Source organism: Chrysemys picta, chromosome 6 (genome assembly GCF_011386835.1).
Source record: "Chrysemys picta bellii isolate R12L10 chromosome 6, ASM1138683v2, whole genome shotgun sequence".
NCBI lineage: Eukaryota > Metazoa > Chordata > Testudines > Emydidae > Chrysemys > Chrysemys picta.
This window is the reverse complement of record NC_088796.1, coordinates 2,592,925-2,610,611: the sequence shown is the minus strand read 5'-3', so window position 1 is coordinate 2,610,611 and position 17,687 is coordinate 2,592,925. Positions and strand designations below refer to the sequence as shown.

The 17,687-nt window shown below is 52.3% G+C and overlaps 1 protein-coding gene across 5 annotated transcripts in view; it reads right to left on the bottom strand.

Moving 5' to 3' along the window:
- Positions 1–17,687, bottom strand: part of ATOSB (atos homolog B) — a 69,977-nt gene that overhangs the window by 37,005 nt on the left and 15,285 nt on the right. The window contains exon 1 of one of the 5 annotated variants that reach the window (XM_042840504.2): positions 4,013–4,159. The exons of 3 other annotated variants lie outside the window; for them this stretch is intronic. The gene's annotated coding sequence lies outside the window, so the exon portion shown is untranslated. One more of the 5 variants, XM_024112310.3, reaches the window with a different exon arrangement.

Sequence of the window (17,687 nt, the reverse complement as noted above, 5' to 3'; positions counted from 1 at the left end):
CAGGCCCTGTGCTCAAGCACGTCAGTGCGAGATGGGAGGGAACAGGACTGGTATCGGAGCTGAGGACAGCGGCTCCCCCGTGCCCCATCCCATGCCCTGCACCCAGGGTTCTGGATAGGGACACGAACTGTGCCCGTCCTGCATGGCAGCTCGTTTGGCTAGGCAGGGGGCTCATTGGCGTAGGGAGGGCTGAGCAGTGCCAACAGAGGGGGCTGCAGTTAGAGCTCAGGCATAGCTCCTCCTCGCCCGCTGTTGGCAATGACCCGCACAGGGCACAGCTCCCCACCCCAGTGGTCCCCAAACTCTGGGGCACATCCCCCCAGGAGGGAGTGGAGGAACATTTCGGGGGTGCAGATGGGCCCAGGCCAACCCCCATAGGAGGTGGGGGAGGGAGCGCCATCCAACCCCACTCTGCCCCCAGCTCTGCTCCAGCCCTGGCCCCACTCCCAGCTGCAGCCCCGGCTGGGGATGGGGGATGACAGATTCCATTACTGGTAAGGGGGACCACGGCCCTGCCCCCTTCAGACACAGCAGCCCGAGAGAACCCCTCTCCTCTCCGCACGCTTGTCCCCCAGACGAGGGGCTGGGAGCAGAGCTGGGGTTAGCGTCACAGGCACATTCTCCCCTCTTTCTAAGACTGCCGAGAACCTGGCTCTGCTCTGGAGGAACTGGGGAGCTGCAGGAATACGGCAGGTGCTGGCTGTGGAGCAGCCGAACCCTGGGCAGTGCGGGGGGACTAGCAGTGAGCAAGCACCTGCCCACACCCACAGACGGGAACGGGGAGCCCTCCCCAGTAGGCCAGCAGAGACAAAATCACTGTGTGATGGGAGTACAGAGCGCTGCCCTATCAGCAATGGGGGGGTACAGGGGGGTCCCCGGCTGGACAGAGCGCTGCCCTATCAGCAATGGGGGTGCAGGGGGGTCCCCAGCAGGACGGAGCGCTGCCCTATCAGCAATTGGGGTGCAGGGGGGTCCCCAGCCCAGCTGGACAGAGCGCTGCCCTATCAGCAATGGGGGCGCAGGGGGGTCCCCAGCTGGACAGAGCGCTGCCCTATCAGCAATGGGAGTGCAGGGGGGTCCCCGGCTGGACAGAGCGCTGCCCTATCAGCAATGGGGGGCGCAGGGGGGTCCCCGGCTGGACAGAGCGCTGCCCTATCAGCAATGGGGGCTCAGGGGGGGTCCCCGGCTGGACAGAGCGCTGCCCTATCAGCAATGGAGGGCACAGGGGGGTCCCCGGCTGGACAGAGCGCTGCCCTATCAGCAATGGGGGGCACAGGGGGGTCCCTGGCCCGGCTGGACAGAGCGCTGCCCTATCAGCAATGGGGGGCACAGGGGGGGTCCCCAGCAGGACAGAGCGCTGCCCTATCAGCAATGGAGGGCACAGGGGGGTCCCCGGCTGGACAGAGCACTGCCCTATCAGCAATGGAGGGCACAGGGGGGTCCCCGGCTGGACAGAGCACTGCCCTATCAGCAATGGAGGGCACAGGGGGGTCCCCGGCTGTAGAGAGCACTGCCCTATCAGCAATGGGGGGCGCAGGGGGGTCCCCGGCTGGACAGAGCACTGCCCTATCAGCAATGGAGGGCACAGGGGGGTCCCCGGCTGGACAGAGCACTGCCCTATCAGCAATGGGGGGCGCAGGGGGGTCCCCGGCTGGACAGAGCGCTGCCCTATCAGCAATGGAGGGCACAGGGGGGTCCCCGGCTGGACAGAGCGCTGCCCTATCAGCAATGGGGGGCGCAGGGGGGTCCCCGGCTGGACAGAGCGCTGCCCTATCAGCAATGGGGGTGCAGGGGGTCCCCGGCTGGACAGAGCGCTGCCCTATCAGCAATGGTGGTGCAGGGGGTCCCCGGCTGGACTGAGCGCTGCCCTATCAGCAATGGGGGTGCAGGGGGGTCCCCGGCCCGGCTGTACAGAGCGCTGCCCTATCAGCAATGGGGGTGCAGGGGGTCCCCGGCTGGACAGAGCGCTGCCCTATCAGCAATGGTGGTGCAGGGGGTCCCCGGCTGGACGGAGCGCTGCCCTATCAGCAATGGGGGTGCAGGGGGGTCCCCGGCCCGGCTGTACAGAGCACTGCCCTATCAGCAATGGGGGTGCAGGGGGTCCCCGGCTGGACAGAGCGCTGCCCTATCAGCAATGGGGGGCGCAGGGGGGTCCCCGGCCCGGCTGTACAGAGCACTGCCCTATCAGCAATGGGGGTGCAGGGGGTCCCCGGCTGTACAGAGCGCTGCCCTATCAGCAATGGGGGGCGCAGGGGGGTCCCCGGCTGGACAGAGCGCTGCCCTATCAGCAATGGAGGGCACAGGGGGGTCCCCGGCTGGACGGAGCGCTGCCCTATCAGCAATGGGGGGCGCAGGGGGGTCCCCGGCTGGACGGAGCGCTGCCCTATCAGCAATGGGGGGCGCAGGGGGGTCCCCAGCAGGACGGAGCGCTGCCCTATCAGCAATGGGGGGCAGAGGGGGTCCCCGGCTGTACAGAGCGCTGCCCTAACAGCAATGGGGGGCGCAGGGGGGTCCCCAGCAGGACGGAGCGCTGCCCTATCAGCAATAGGGGGCGCAGGGGGGGTCCCCAGCAGGACAGAGCGCTGCCCTATCAGCAATGGGGGGTGCAGGGGGGTCCCCGGCTGGACAGAGCGCTGCCCTATCAGCAATGGGGGCTCAGGGGGGGTCCCCGGCTGGACAGAGCGCTGCCCTATCAGCAATGGGGGTGCAGGGGGGTCCCTGGCCCGGCTGTATCGAGCGCTGCCCTATCAGCAATGGGGGGCGCAGGGGGGTCCCCGGCTGGACAGAGCGCTGTCCTATCAGCAATGGGGGGCGCAGGGGGGTCCCCGGCTGGACAGAGCGCTGCCCTATCAGCAATGGGGGTGCAGGGGGGTCCCCAGCAGGACGGAGCGCTGCCCTATCAGCAATGGGGGGCGCAGGGGGGTCCCCGGCTGGACAGAGCGCTGCCCTATCAGCAATGGGGGGCGCAGGGGGGTCCCCGGCTGGACAGAGCGCTGCCCTATCAGCAATGGGGGCTCAGGGGGGGTCCCCGGCTGGACAGAGCGCTGCCCTATCAGCAATGGGGGGCACAGGGGGGGTCCCCAGCAGGACAGAGCGCTGCCCTATCAGCAATGGGGGGTGCAGGGGGGTCCCCGGCTGGACAGAGCGCTGCCCTATCAGCAATGGGGGCTCAGGGGGGGTCCCCGGCTGTACAGAGCGCTGCCCTATCAGCAATGGGGGTGCAGGGGGGTCCCTGGCCCGGCTGTATCGAGCGCTGCCCTATCAGCAATGGGGGGCGCAGGGGGGTCCCCGGCTGGACAGAGCGCTGTCCTATCAGCAATGGGGGGCGCAGGGGGGTCCCCGGCTGGACAGAGCGCTGCCCTATCAGCAATGGGGGTGCAGGGGGGTCCCCAGCAGGACGGAGCGCTGCCCTATCAGCAATGGGGGGCGCAGGGGGGTCCCCGGCTGGACAGAGCGCTGCCCTATCAGCAATGGGGGCTCAGGGGGGGTCCCCGGCTGGACAGAGCACTGCCCTATCAGCAATGGGGGTGCAGGGGGGTCCCCAGCAGGACGGAGCGCTGCCCTATCAGCAATGGGGGGCGCAGGGGGGTCCCCGGCTGGACAGAGCGCTGCCCTATCAGCAATGGGGGCTCAGGGGGGGTCCCCGGCTGGACAGAGCGCTGCCCTATCAGCAATGGGGGCTCAGGGGGGGTCCCCAGCAGGACGGAGCGCTGCCCTATCAGCAATGGGGGCGCAGGGGGGCTCCGGGCCGGGCGCGGGGGGGTGGTGGCGGGCGGCAGCCGCGGGCCCGGCTCGGGGCGGGCGGGGAGAACGACACAAAGCGGCCCGGGCCGAGCCGAGCCGAGCCCGGCCCCACTTACCCGGAGCTCGCAGCGATCGGGCCTAGGCGAGCCCCCCGCCCGCGGTGACACGCCGGCCCCGGGCTGCCGGCCGGCTCCCGGGCCATTTCCTGCCAGCTGATCGCGCCGGCCCCCGGCTCCGCCCCGGCCCGGCCCGGCCCGCCCCGCCTCACCTGGCAGCCGCCGGGCCCGGCTCGCTCGCCTCCGCGCTGGCCAGGCCGCCGCCATCCCCATAGCAACACCCCGCCCCCGGCCGGGCGGGGGAGCGCTGGGAGGGCGGGGGAAACTGAGGCACGCGGCGGCGGGACTCGCGCCCGGTGCGGACTCGGGCCCCTCGCCCCGCCTGCCCCCCCCCCCGGGGGAAGAGGTTGCACTTGGGCGGCGCTGCCCCGTGAACAGGGGCTGCCCCAGGGAGCCCTCTTAGGAACCAGCTCCCTGCCTGCAGTACAGCACCGTGCCAACCCCCCTTCCCGGGAGAGGTGCAGGGGGGCTCAGTACCCAGCCCTGGGGAGGGGGCAGCAGGCCGGGGCAGCGGCCCTTGGGACACTGGGGGAAGTTTCACTCACCCGGTGGTCCTGCAGCATGGGGGAGACACAGGCTTGAACCTGTCACAGGCTGCAGCAGGGACCCCCCCTTCTACAGCCACGCAGGCCTGGCCCCAGGCTCTAGGCTGGAGGGGAGCAGGAGGAGCACCCGCTCCTTACACGGGTAATCTCACACCAAAGGAAGGACAGGTTGAAACAGGTGTTAATACCTGGATGCCCGTGTCACCTGCCAGACTCTCCTATTCCCCAGTGACCAAGGAGCAGGACTGTCTAAACAGCAGACAGGCAATGCCACCGAATGCTCTTAGCAGGCTCTGGCCATGTCTACACTACATATAGCGATGGTGGCAGAAGGCCGGAGAGCAGGCCCAGCCTACAACGATGGCAGGGGGTTTACCGTGGCGGTAGGACCGCGTCCTTGATCAACATCGCTAGGTCGCCGGCGGCATTCGGCCGGCAGCCGAGCTGTGTCTATATCAGGGTTAGGCCGGCACAGCTGAGGTGCTGGGGGGTCATACCCCTGAGCGCTGTAGCTATAGCAACCTAAATGTTAAGTCTAGACCAGGCCTCTGTCATAGCTGGCGCAATGGATCTTAGGAGGACGCACAATGAACAAGAGCTGGTGGGTGTGCACCTGAGCTGCGAGACAAAGCAGGCTCAAAGGGAGAGAGGATGGAGCAGCAGCTCTCACACGGCTTTCTGGGGCCAAGGTTTCGTGGCTCCCACTCAACCCCTGAAGGAGATCAGAACAGATCATGACATGGAAGAATATCCTAGGGAAGGGGGTGTACCGGAGCACTGCTGAGCAGAGCACTAGGAACTTACAGCAGTGAATGATCCCGCCCAACCCCAAGTGGGGAGATGGGATCTGAAAGAACAAGGAGCTGGAGAAGCCTTGTTCCTTGAACAGCCCATCATCACAGGGGCCAAATAATGGGACACAGAGCCTCTCACCATAAGGTCACTGGTACAAATATGGCTACAAGTTGCTAGTGACTAGAAGTGGTTAGTATCTGGCCATTGCCCTCGGTGAAGCAAACTGGGGGCTCTCCATAGTTGGTGGAATCTGACCCATGTCTTGCAGGCCAGAGCCAGCAGCACACACAGATGTTTGTAGACATGCCACAACAAGGCTGGCAGGCCATTTTCTTATTTTTCAGCGACAGATGCACCATGCCCTCCTCCATTCGTGCTCCCCCATCTGGAACCTCTAAGCACCTGGGAGGTGAGGGGAAGAAGACAAGACCCACATTTCCCTCACTAGCTATCTGCCTAGACCATGATCCAGCTCCTATTTCCACTTTCCTTGCAGTCAAGAGTAGATTCTCTGCACTGGAGTAAGCAGAACCCATTCTTACTCACATCCAAGGGATCTGCACCTGCTACTCCTGGGCTGAACGTGCTTAACATCTCCCCAACCCATTGGAAAGCCCTTTGGTGCCTGGCCTCTCATGCAAGCGCTATGAATCACCTAAAACTCCCGCCCCTTTGGCATGAGGCCCAGTATCTAGTCAGAACCAACATCTAGCTGGAGCTGCCTGGTCTCACATTTTCCAGCTGAACAAAGCACTCCCTCATGCACACAGGCCAGCCTTCTTTAAACTTACTGGTTTCAACAGGGTAGGAAATTCATAAGAACGACCATACTGGGTCAGACCAAAGGTCCATCTAGCCCAGTATCCTGTCTTCTGATGCCAGGTGCCAATGCCAGGTGCCCCAGAGAGAATGAACAGAACAGGGAATCATCAAGTGACCCATCCTCTGTCACCCATTCCCAGCTTCTGGCAAACAGAGGCTAGGGACACCATCCCTGCCCATCCTGGCTAATAGTCACTGATGGACCTATCCTCCTTGAACTTATCTAGTTCTTTTTGAACCCTGTTATAGTCTTGGCCTTCACAACATCCTCTGGCAAAGAGTTCCACAGGTTGACTGTGTGTTGTGTGAAGAAATACTTCCTTTTGTTTGTTTTAAACCTGCTGCCTATTAATTTCATTTGGTGACCCCTAGTTCTTGTTTTATGAGAAGGAGTAAATAACACTTCCTTATTTACTTTCTCCACACCAGTCATGATTTTATAGACCTCAATCATATCCCCCAATCATCTCTCTTTTCCAAGCAGAAAAGTCCCAGTCTTATTAATCATTTCTCATATGGAAGCCATTCCATATCCCTAATAATTTTTGTTGCCCTTTTCTGAACCTTTTCCAAATTCCAATATATCTTATTTGAGATGGGAAGACCACATTTGCATGCAGTATTCAAGATATGGGCGTACCATGGATTTATACAGAGGCAATATGATATTTTCTGTCTTATTATCTATCCCTTTCTTAATGATGCCCAACATTCTTCGCTTTTTTGACTGCCGCTGCACATTGGATGTTTTCAGAGAACTATCCACAATGACTCCAAGATCTCTTTTTTGAGTGGTAACAGCTAATTTAGACCCCATCATTTTATATGTATAGCTGGGATTATATTTTCCAATGTTCATTACTTTGCATTTATCAACATGGAATTTCATTTGCCATTTTGTTGCCCAGTCACCCAGTTTTGAGAGATCCTTTTGTAGCTCTTCGCAGTTTGTCTGGGACTTAACTATTTTGAGTAGTTTTGTATCATCTGCAAATTTTGTCACCTCACTGTTTATCCCTTTCTCCAGATCATTTATGAATATGTTGAACAGGACTGGTCCCAGTACAGACCCCTGGGGGACACCACTATTTACCTCTCTCCATTCTGAAAACTGACCATTTATTCCTATCCTTTGTTTCCTATCTTTTAACCAGTTACTGACTCATGAGAGGACCTTCCTCTCATCCCATGACAGCTTACTTTGCTTAAGAGCCTTTGGTGAGTGACCTTGTCAAAGACTTTCTGAAAATCTAAATACACTATATCTGCTGGATCCTCCTTGTCCACATGCTTGTTCACCCCATCAAAGAATTCTAGTAGATTGGTGAGACATGATTTCCCTTTACAAAAACCATGTTGACTCTTCCACAGCAAATTATGTTCATCTCTGTGTCTGACAATTTTGTTCTTTACTATAGTTTCAACCAGTTTGCCCGGTACTGAAGTCAGGCTTGCCGGCCTGTAATTGCCGGGATCACATCTGGAGCCCTTTTTTAAAATTGGTGTCACATTAGCTATGCTCGTCATTTGGTACAGAAGCTGATTTAAATGATAGGTTACAGATGACAGTTAGTAGTTCTGCAATTTCACATTTGAGTTCCTTCAGAACTCTTGGGTGATACCATCTGGTCCTGGTGACTTCTTATTGTTTAGTTTATCAATTTGTTCCAAAATCTCCTCTAATGACACCTCAATCTGGAAAAGTTCCTTCAGATTTGGCCTCCAGTTTGGGAATCTCCGTCATATCCTTAGCCATAAAGACTGATGCAAAGAATTCATTTAGTTTCTCTGCAATGGCCATATCGTCCTTGAGCGCTCCTTTGGCATCTCGATCGTCCAGTGGCCCCACAGGCTGTTTAGCAGGCTTCCTGCTTCTGATGTACTTCAACATTTTTTTGCTATTACTTTTTGAGTCTTTGGTTAGCTGTTCTTCAAATTATTTTTGGCCTTCCTAATTATATTTGTACACTTCATTTGCCAGAGTTTTTGCTCCTTTCTATTTTCCTTACTAGGATTTAACTTCCATTTTTTAAAGGATGCCTTTTTGCCTCTCACTGCTTCTTTTATTTTGTGATTTAGCCATGGTGGCATTTTTTTGGTTCTCTTACTATGTTTTTTAATTTGGGGGATACATTTAAGTTGAGCCTCTATTATGGTGTCTTTAAAAAGTTTCCATGCAGCTTGCAGGGATTTCATTTTTGGCGCTGTACCTTTTAATTTCTGTTTAACTATCTACCTCACTTTGTGTAGTTCCCCTTTCTGAAATTAAATGCTACCGGGTTGGGCTGCTGTGGTGTTTTCCCCACCCCAGGGATGTTAAATTTAATAATATTATGGTCAGGTCACTATTACCAAGCGGTCCAGCTCTAGTCACCTCTTGGACTAGATCCTGTGCTCCACTTAGGACTAAATCAAGAATTGCCTCTCCTCTTGTGGGTTCCAGGACCAGCTGCTCCAAGAACAGTCATTTAAGGTGTCAAACTTTATCTCTGCAGCCCGTCCTGAGGTGACATGTACCCGGTCAATATGGGAATAGCTGAACTCCCCCATTATTATTATTGAGGTTTTTATTTTAATAGCCTCTCTAATCTCCCTGAGCATTTCACAGTCACTATCACCATCCTGGTCAGGTGGTCAGTAATACACCTCTACCCCGATATAACGCGACCCAATATAACACGAATTCAGATATAACGCAGTAAAGCAGCGCTCCAGGGGGGCGGGGCTGTGCGCTCTGGCAGATCAAAGAAAGTTCGATATAACGCGGTTTCACCTATAACACGGTAAGACTTTTTGACTCCCGAGGACAGTGTTATATCGGGGTAGAGGTGTATATCCCTACTGCTATATTCTTATTACTAGAGCATGGAATTACTATCCCTAGAGATTTTATGATACAGTTTGGTTCATTTAAGATTTTTACTTCATTTGATTCTAAGCTTTCTTTCACATATAGTGTCACTCCCCCCACAGCATGACCTGTTCTGGCCTTACGATATATTTTGTATCCTGGCATTACTGTGTCCCATTGATTATCCTCATTCCACCAAGTTTCTGTGATGCCTATTATATCAATATCCTCATTTAATACAAGGCACTCTAGTTCACACATTTTATTATTTAGACTTCTAGCATTGGTATATAAGCACTTTAAAAACTTGTCACTTTTTAGCTGTGTGCCATTACATGATGGAATTGAATGGGACTCTTTTTTATTTGACTGTTTCTCATCAGATCCTACCTGTATTTTATCTTCTTCTATACTCTCGTCCTTACTAGGACATAGAGAATCTCCATTAATAGATCCTTCCCTAAGGGATGCCTCTGTCTGAACCACGTGCTCCTCCACACCTGTCGGCTTTCCCCCAGCCCTTAGTTTAAAAACTGCTCAACGACCTTTTTAATGTTAAGTGCCAGCAATCTGGTTCCATTTTGGTTTAGGTGGAGCTCATCCTTCCTGGATAGGCTCCCCCTTTCCCAAAAATTTTCCCAGTTCCTAATAAATCTAAACCCCTCCTCCCTACACCATCGTCTCATCCACGCATTGAGACCCTGCAGTTCTACCTGTCTAACTCGCCCTGCACATGGGACTAGAAGCATTTCAGAGAATGCAGCTATGGAGGTCCTGGACTTCAATCTCTTACCTAGCAGCCTAAATTTGGCCTCCAGAACTGCTCTCCTATCCTTCCCTATGTCATGTGGTACAGGTAGGTACCAGACCACTGGCTCCTCCCCAGAACTGCACATAAGTTTATCTAGATGTCTCAAGAGATCTGTAACCTTTGCAACAGGCAGGCAAGTCACCATGTGGTTCTCCCGGTCATTGCAAACCCAGCTATGTTTCTAATGATCGAATTGCCTATAACTATTACCTGTCACTTCCTAATTACTGGAGTTCCCTCCCCCAGAGAGGTATCCTCAGTATGAAAGGATACCACATCACCTCCTGGGGATCATTTCCCCCCGCTCCAGTTGGATGTTCTTCCGTGAAACTTTCATCCTCCTCAACAGCACAGAGGCTGTCAGACCAGGGGTGGGACCATTCTGCTGTGTCCTGGAAAGACTCATCTCTGTCCCTCTCTGTCTCCCTTAACTCCTCCAGTTCAGCCACTCTGGTCTCCAAAGCCCGTACGCGGTCTCTGAGGGCCAGGAGCTCCCTGCACCGAATGCACACATACGCCACCCACCCATAGGGCAGGTAATCATACACGCGGCACTGGGTGCAATAAACTGCATCACTCCCACTCTCTTGCTGGATTTCTGCCTGCATTCTCTCTTTACTCCTGAATTCCCTACCCATCAGAGCTCTGGACAGGGTGCACAGCTGCAGCGAGCTCCCAGCTCAGCTCTTTCTCTTACAAGAATTGTTAGCTTCATTACGTCTCTACCCTTTTTGCCCTAACACCATGACTGTAACTAGGCTGAGTCCATTAAGTGTGGCCACTTAAGACCAGCGCTGGTTAAGTAAAGATCATACAACAGAAAGGCGTGTGTCTCCAACAGCTGTTGCCCATTGTTGGCATCTCTCTCCAGCATCAAACCTGGTGGCTGCCTATGTTTCTATCTGCCCACAGCCTCCCTTTTCATGACAGACCCTCTGAGTATGGCTATACTGCGATTAAAGAGCCCATGGCACTGAATCTTAAAGCCTGTCAGTTGACTCAGGCTGAAGACTAGGTACTGTGATCCTTCTCCCTCCCCCGTGGGCCCAAGCAGGGGGAGGGTCTCAGAGTCCAGATTCCAGCCCAAACGTCTACACTACAATGTTATAGCTCCACAGCCCAACCCCACACACCCGCGTCAGCTGACCTGGGCCAGCCACAGCATAGCGCGAGTCTTTCCGTGCAGTGTAAACATACCCTTCCAGAACCCTCCGGAGGATGGCGTTGAGGTAGAAAACCCTGTTGTTAGCATGTGGGATGTTGTGCCAATACCCAGTCGGATTTCCCAGGATGTGCCATATTGGATTAAGCTCATTTGTCCCTTGTGACTCAATCCACAATCTTTTCATTTCCCTCTTAACATGCATCTGAGACATATCCAATTACAAACGGGCCCATTGCAAGTGATTCACTTAAGCTTGTGTAAATCCTTGTTTAAAAAAAAAAAAAGCCAGCTAAGGATTTATTTTGGGTACCTTTAACACACACACACACACACACACACACACACACACACACACCCTTCTCAGAGTATTTTTTGTGGCTAGAAATTGACTTCTCCTCCAGGCCACTTATATGGCCTTGTCTTCACTAGGATTCTGGGGGTGGAATTTCCACCCTCGCTGTCACCGGTGCAGCTGCACCAGCAGTAACAACAGTGGGAGTGCTAGTGAACATAAGGCTTTAAGAATGAGAAGCTTCCCCACAAAACAACAGGGCAGACACCTGCAGTAAGCTCCCCTCCTTACACCCAGCCTGCATTGCAAGACATCCATGTTAGCAGTATCCTCCGCCTTGGAAGCATCACGGCTTTGATTGATTTCATCTACCAGCATAATACAGACACACAATTACAGCAGCTATAATTTCTTTAATAAAAGAACAGGAGTACTTGTGGCACCCTAGAGACTAACAAATTTATTAGAGCATAAGCTTTCGTGGATTACAGCCCACTTCTTCGGATGCATCCAAAGAAGTGGGCTGTAGTCCACGAAAGCTTATGCTCTAATAAATTTGTTAGTCTCTAAGGTGCCACAAGTACTCCTGTTCTTTTTGCGGATACAGACGAACACGGCTGCTACTCTGAAACCTTTTTTAATAAATAAATTCATATTAGAATCCAGGCCTGGGGTGTCACAGAGGAGATAAGTATGGTTGGTTGGGTATTTCATTTTTTTTTAAGTCAGGGGTTCTCAAATTGGGGGTCGGGACTCCTTAGGGGGTTGCGAAGTTATTACATGGGGGGTCACGAGCTGTCAGCCTCCACCCCAAACCCGCATCACCTCCAGCATTTATAATGGTGTTCAATATACAAAAAAAAGTGTTTTTAATTTACAAGGGGGGGGTCACACTTAGGGGCTTGCTATGTGAAAGGGGTCACCAGTACAAAAGTTTGAGAACCACTGTTTTAAACAAACAAAATAACCATTCCAAATCTAAAATCTCTCCTCCCAACAAACAAAGCATTAAATGGCCCCGGCTCTCAGTGCCCTAAGAGCTATATGCCCGTGGGCCATAGTTTGCCCACCCCTGGGTTAGGCCTTTAGTCACCCTGTCTCCATTATTCCCCCAGACCTCCTACAAGCCTTGGGGTCAGGTTTTTTCCTTTGTTTGGGTTGGAGCCGACCCTCCAGTCAGGTCATCCAGCCAGTCCTATCTCCGCCCAGTGTGGCGGGGTGCCTGGGAAAGAGGGGCTCGGTTATTGTCCACCAATAGTTCCAAAACCTTACACTTGCTTTTATTTGAATCTCTGTCTCAAGCTCTGTTCAGTAAAGTTCTACTATAGACACGTCTACGTGCTTTTTCCTAAGGATAGGGTTGAAGGGAGGTGAAACCAGCGACCTGGAGTGCACGGCTTTCACAGAGGCAGCGGATCAGCGTACGCTGTGCATGGCCAGAAGATAAGGGACTGGGTACTTACGTGTAACAAAGTGTGTGAGAGAAGTGGTAGCCTGCACTGAGAAACAGTGGGGCTTGCAGAGCCCTCGTGTTGCCAACAGGCAGGAGCTGGGGAGGGTTTCCCCCGGTGGGCACATGCAGGGCTCTCTCTCACTGTGAGCAGGTGGTAGCAATCTACCCCAGACACATCAAGTACCCCCCAAAAGTGTCTGACAGCCCAATCAACTCTGCGTAAGCTGATCTTCTCTCACCATCTTCATGAGCTTTCTATGAAGGTTTCAGCATGGCCAGTAGAGAGGAAGCATATGTTGGGGGTGATACCTTTAGTCCCCAGAGAGCGACACCCTCTGGCTAAGACAGGCAGACCAGCACTGAAAGAAATGCCTGAGAACAATGTGCTCGTGGGGGCCTCTCTAAAATGAGTTGTGGGTCTCGGTCCAGTTCCTACAGGACAGGACCAGGTCACAGTAACCAACCACAGCTGTTGTCAGTTTCAGCCTAGAGGGCCAGGTTTGAACATGCCATGGAGACTGAACTCCTGTCTCTGCCCAGGCAGCGTATACACTAGGATTTCCCCCCCCACTGTGGGCCTACACCAGTGTTACCAATGGAAGCACTAGTGTAGACAGAGTGCAGCACCATGCCACCAGAGTTACACTAACTCTTCCACCGGCGGGATCAGCCATGGAGCTACACCAGTCCTTGACTGACAATGAGAAAAATCCCAGTAGAGGCGCTCTCTCCCGGTCTGGACTGGGGAACAGTGGTGAAGGACAGGGCTACAGGAGAACTTGCACTCTCGCTGTCCGTGCATTCTCCAGCCTATAGCCAGAGGCTGCAGTCTCAGCAGGGCACCTTTCGACTCAGTGATTTTCCACAATTCCCCTGAGTTCAGCGTGGAATGCAGGAGTCACCAACGTGCAGGTGGAAGCACCCACCAAAGGGAGGGAAAAAGTTTCCTGCCATAAGCTCCAGGACCTGCCTCATCTCTGCTGAGTTCCCAGCCTCGCTCTGCCGTGTTGTTACAGAAGGAGCAGCAGTCCGAGGAGCAGCTCTGTTTTTGTTCTTGGGGAAGGACATCAGCCAGTTTTCCAAGATGACACAGGATAACTTGGTCTTCTGTGTCCGATTTACTGACAGGGATGTTGTAACGGCGTCGGCACCCACCCTCGCAAGCACCCCCGCTCTGGCTGATATGTGCCTGCAATCACTCAGTTTTGAACAAGGCGGCACCTGCCTCTCGTGGGCGCCCCCTTTTGGTCAGGTGTGAGCCTGCCCTTCTTTCAGTTCTTACAACAGGGCAGCACCCGCCTCTCGGCGAGAGCCCCACCCCAGCCAATGGTTCTTTCGGCAGGTCTTCAGTGCCTTAGCCCTCTGGCCGAGGCACGCTGTCTGCAGGTGGAACAAGAAGCAAACCCCCTTCCAGGGTATACAGTCTTTACTGCCCATCAAGGCTTCCTCTCAGGAAACGCTACCTTCTGTAACAATCCAGCAGGGCCCATTGTACTACCCTCCATTGGTATGTCCTTCCGGCAGCCCTCCCTGGGCTTAGTCTGTAACCAGGCCAACAGGGCCCATCACGGTACCCTTAATTGGTCTGGCGAGGCTCTAGGCTCAGTCCTTGCAGCCAGCCAGGAGCTCCTTCTTCGCTACCCCTGGTCTTCAGCAGCCTTCCCTGGGCTCAGTCTTGCCTGCACTGAGCTGTCCCTGGCCCTGCTGCTCAGCCAGCCAGGAACCCAGGATCCCCTCTTCCAGCTCCAGGCAGCAACTGACTGCTCTGCCTCTACTGCTTCCTTTTATATGGCCCTTCTACCCCATTGCCTGTTCCCCTGCAGCCACTCTAGGCTGCCTGGAGGACCAATTGGCTGTTCCCCTGCAGCCACTCTAGGCTGCCTGGAGGACCTCTCCTCTGCTCTTTTCTGGGGTGGGGCGAGACAGGGCCATGAGGCCTCCATCAGGTGTATGTTCCAGAACAGGGCTATTAGGGGCTAAAGCAAAGTGCAGCACATAATTCACACCACGCTTCAAAACTCCAGCACAGCAGCTCTGTTCACATCCTCAGCCAGAAGGGAATCTGGGTTGGCCGCCTCTCCCTAGATGTGTACTCCAGCATTGTGGGGCTCTGGGACTCTCCCACTTCACGGGGTCTCAAAACCCAGGCTCCAGCCTGAGACCACTCGTTTCGTAGCTTGGCAGCTCGAGCCCCACAAGCCTGAGTCAGCTGACCTGGGCCAATTCCAACCTGTTCCAATGCAGACATACCCCTAGAGGCCAGCCCCATAGGGGACCCATTGTATGAGGTGTGGTACAACACACTGAGAACACGTGCCTGAGCTGTCAGTCTGACACAACCACCACGGCCAGGTGGCTTGCATGTCTCAACCTTCCGGGACTCGGGGGGCAGGATGCGGAGAGGGATGTCTGCTGATGTTGGGCAACTGGGCAGTTCCCCTTTGTCTGGCTGTTCCATCACACCAAGGCAGAACAGCAAAACTAAAGGAACCTCCCTCTAAAATGTTAGGCCCGGGTATGGGGCTCTCTGCCCAAAATCACCTGTTCTCACTTATACATCATGTCCCGATCTCCAAGTTCCCTTCACTCAGGCTCAGGGTCTGGCCTACACTGGGGACATTTCTGTGATAGTCTGTGCTCCTATGTCACCCCTTGTACAAAGCTATGTTAAATTTTGTACAAAGTATGCCTTATGAGGGATCATTTGAAAACTCAATTTGCTGATCATTATTGTCCTAGTAAAGTATGTGGCAACGTATGTAAAGTTATAAGATTCCACTCTATGACATTGCTGAGACATGATGCAAATTTAGAAAAGCAGCCACAAATTGGTTCCTCAGAGACAAAAGGCAAACTGATGCCCCAGCTGGGCGTCAGCTAAATCAAATTAATCACCACCCGGTTCAGTGGCCATTCTTGGCAGGGAAAAGAGTGTGAGCAAGAAGTTTACATCCTGCCAAGAAACAGCTGGAAGTTCCCATCCCCACAACCTTTTTGTCTGCTGAACCCCAGCTTGAGAGGATTCTCAAAGAAAAGGAAAAGTGTAAGAAGGGGAACAAATGCCACAAGTTACCCCTCCCTTTTCTCTGCTCTTGCTATCAACACCACCTGAAGGAAGAGGAGAACACTAGACTGGGTGAGGAGTACTGGCTGAAAGGATTCCAGCCAGCAAGACTGTTAAAGCATGCAGTGAGAGACCTTTTGCTTTAAATTAGGGCTGTCAAGCAATTTAAAATATGAATCACGATTCATCGCACTATTAAACAATAGAATGCTATTTATATAAATATTTTTGGAAGTTTTCCACATTTTCAAGTGTATTGATTTCCATTACAACACAAACACAAAGTGTACAGTGATCACTTTATATTTTTTATTATAAATATTTGCACTGTAAAAATAAAATAGTATTTTTAAATTCACTTAATACAAGTACTGGAGTGCAATCTCAATCATGAAAATTGAACTTACAAATGTAGAATTATGTACAAAAAAATAACTGCACTCAAAAATAAAATAATGTAAAACTTTAGTCTAAAAGTCCACTCAGTCCTACTTCTTGTTTAGCCAATCACTCAGACAAACAAGTTTGTTTACATTTACAGGAGATAATGCTGCCCACTTCTTGTTTACAATGTCACCTTAAAGTGGGAACAGGCATTTGCATGGCACTGTTGCAGCCGGCGTTGCAAGATACTTATGTGCCAGATGCACTAAAGATTCATATGTCCCTTCATGCTTCAACCACCATTCCAGAGGACATACGTCCATGCTGATGACGGGTTCTGCCTGATAACGATCCAAAGCAGTGCGGACCAACGCATGTTCACTTTCATCATCTGAGTCAGATGCCACCAGCAGGAGGTTGATTTTCTTTTTTGGTGGTTCGGGTTATGTAGTTTCCGCTTCAGAGTGTTACTCTTTTAAGACTTCTGAAAGCATGCTCCACACCCGGTCCCGATCAGATTTTGGAAGGCACTTCAGAGTCTTAAATCTTGGGTCGAGTGCTGTAGCTATCTTTAGAAATCTCACATTGGTACCTTCTTTGGTTTTGTCAAATCTGCAATGAAAGTGTTCTTAAAACGAACAACATGTGCTGGGTCATCATCCGAGACTGCTATAACATGAAATATATGGCAGAATGCGGGTAAAACACAGAGCAGGAGACATACAATTCTCCCCCAAGGAGTTCAGTTACAAATTTAATTAACACATTTTTTTTTTTTTTTAAAACAAGCATCATCAGCAGGGAAGCAAGTCCTCTGGAATGGTGGCCAAAGCATGAAGGGGCATACAAATGCTTAGCATAGCTGGCACGTAAACACTTGCAATGCCGGCTACAAAAGTGCCATGCGAACGCCTGTTCTCGCTTTTAGGTGACGTAAATAAGAAGCAGGCAGCATTATCTCCTGTAAGCATAAACAAACTTGTTTGTTTTAGCAATTGGCTGAACAAGACGTAGGACTGAGTGGACTTGTAGGCTCTAAAGTTTTACATTGTTTTGTTTTTGAGTGCAGTTATGTAGCCAAAAAAATAAATAAATAAATAAATAAATAAAAATCTACATTTGTAAGTTGCACTTTCATGATAAAGAGTTTGCACAACAGTACTTGTATGAGATGAATTGTAAAATACTATTTCTTTTATCATTTTTATAGTGCAAATATTTGTAATAAAATAATATAAAAAGTGATCACTGTGCATTCTGTGTTGTAACTGAAATCAATGTATTTGAAAATGTAGAAAAACATCCAAAATATTTAATACATTTCAATTGGTATTCTATTGTTTCACAGTGCGATTAAAACTGCAATTAATTGGAATAATTTTTTTTAATCGTGATTAATTTGAGTTAATCGTGTGAGTTAACTGCAATTAATCGATAGCCCTACTTTAAACTCATTTAGCTTGTCAAGTTAGATATTAGCTGCATTTCACTTTTTATTTTTTTAAACCAATTCTGATTTTTATGCCTCATTACTTGTAATCACTTAACCTTTTCCTTTCAGTAGTTAACACACTTGTTTTATTTTATCTAAACCAGTGCGTTTGGACTGAAGAGTTTGGGAACCTCCATTCGGGAGAACAGGATT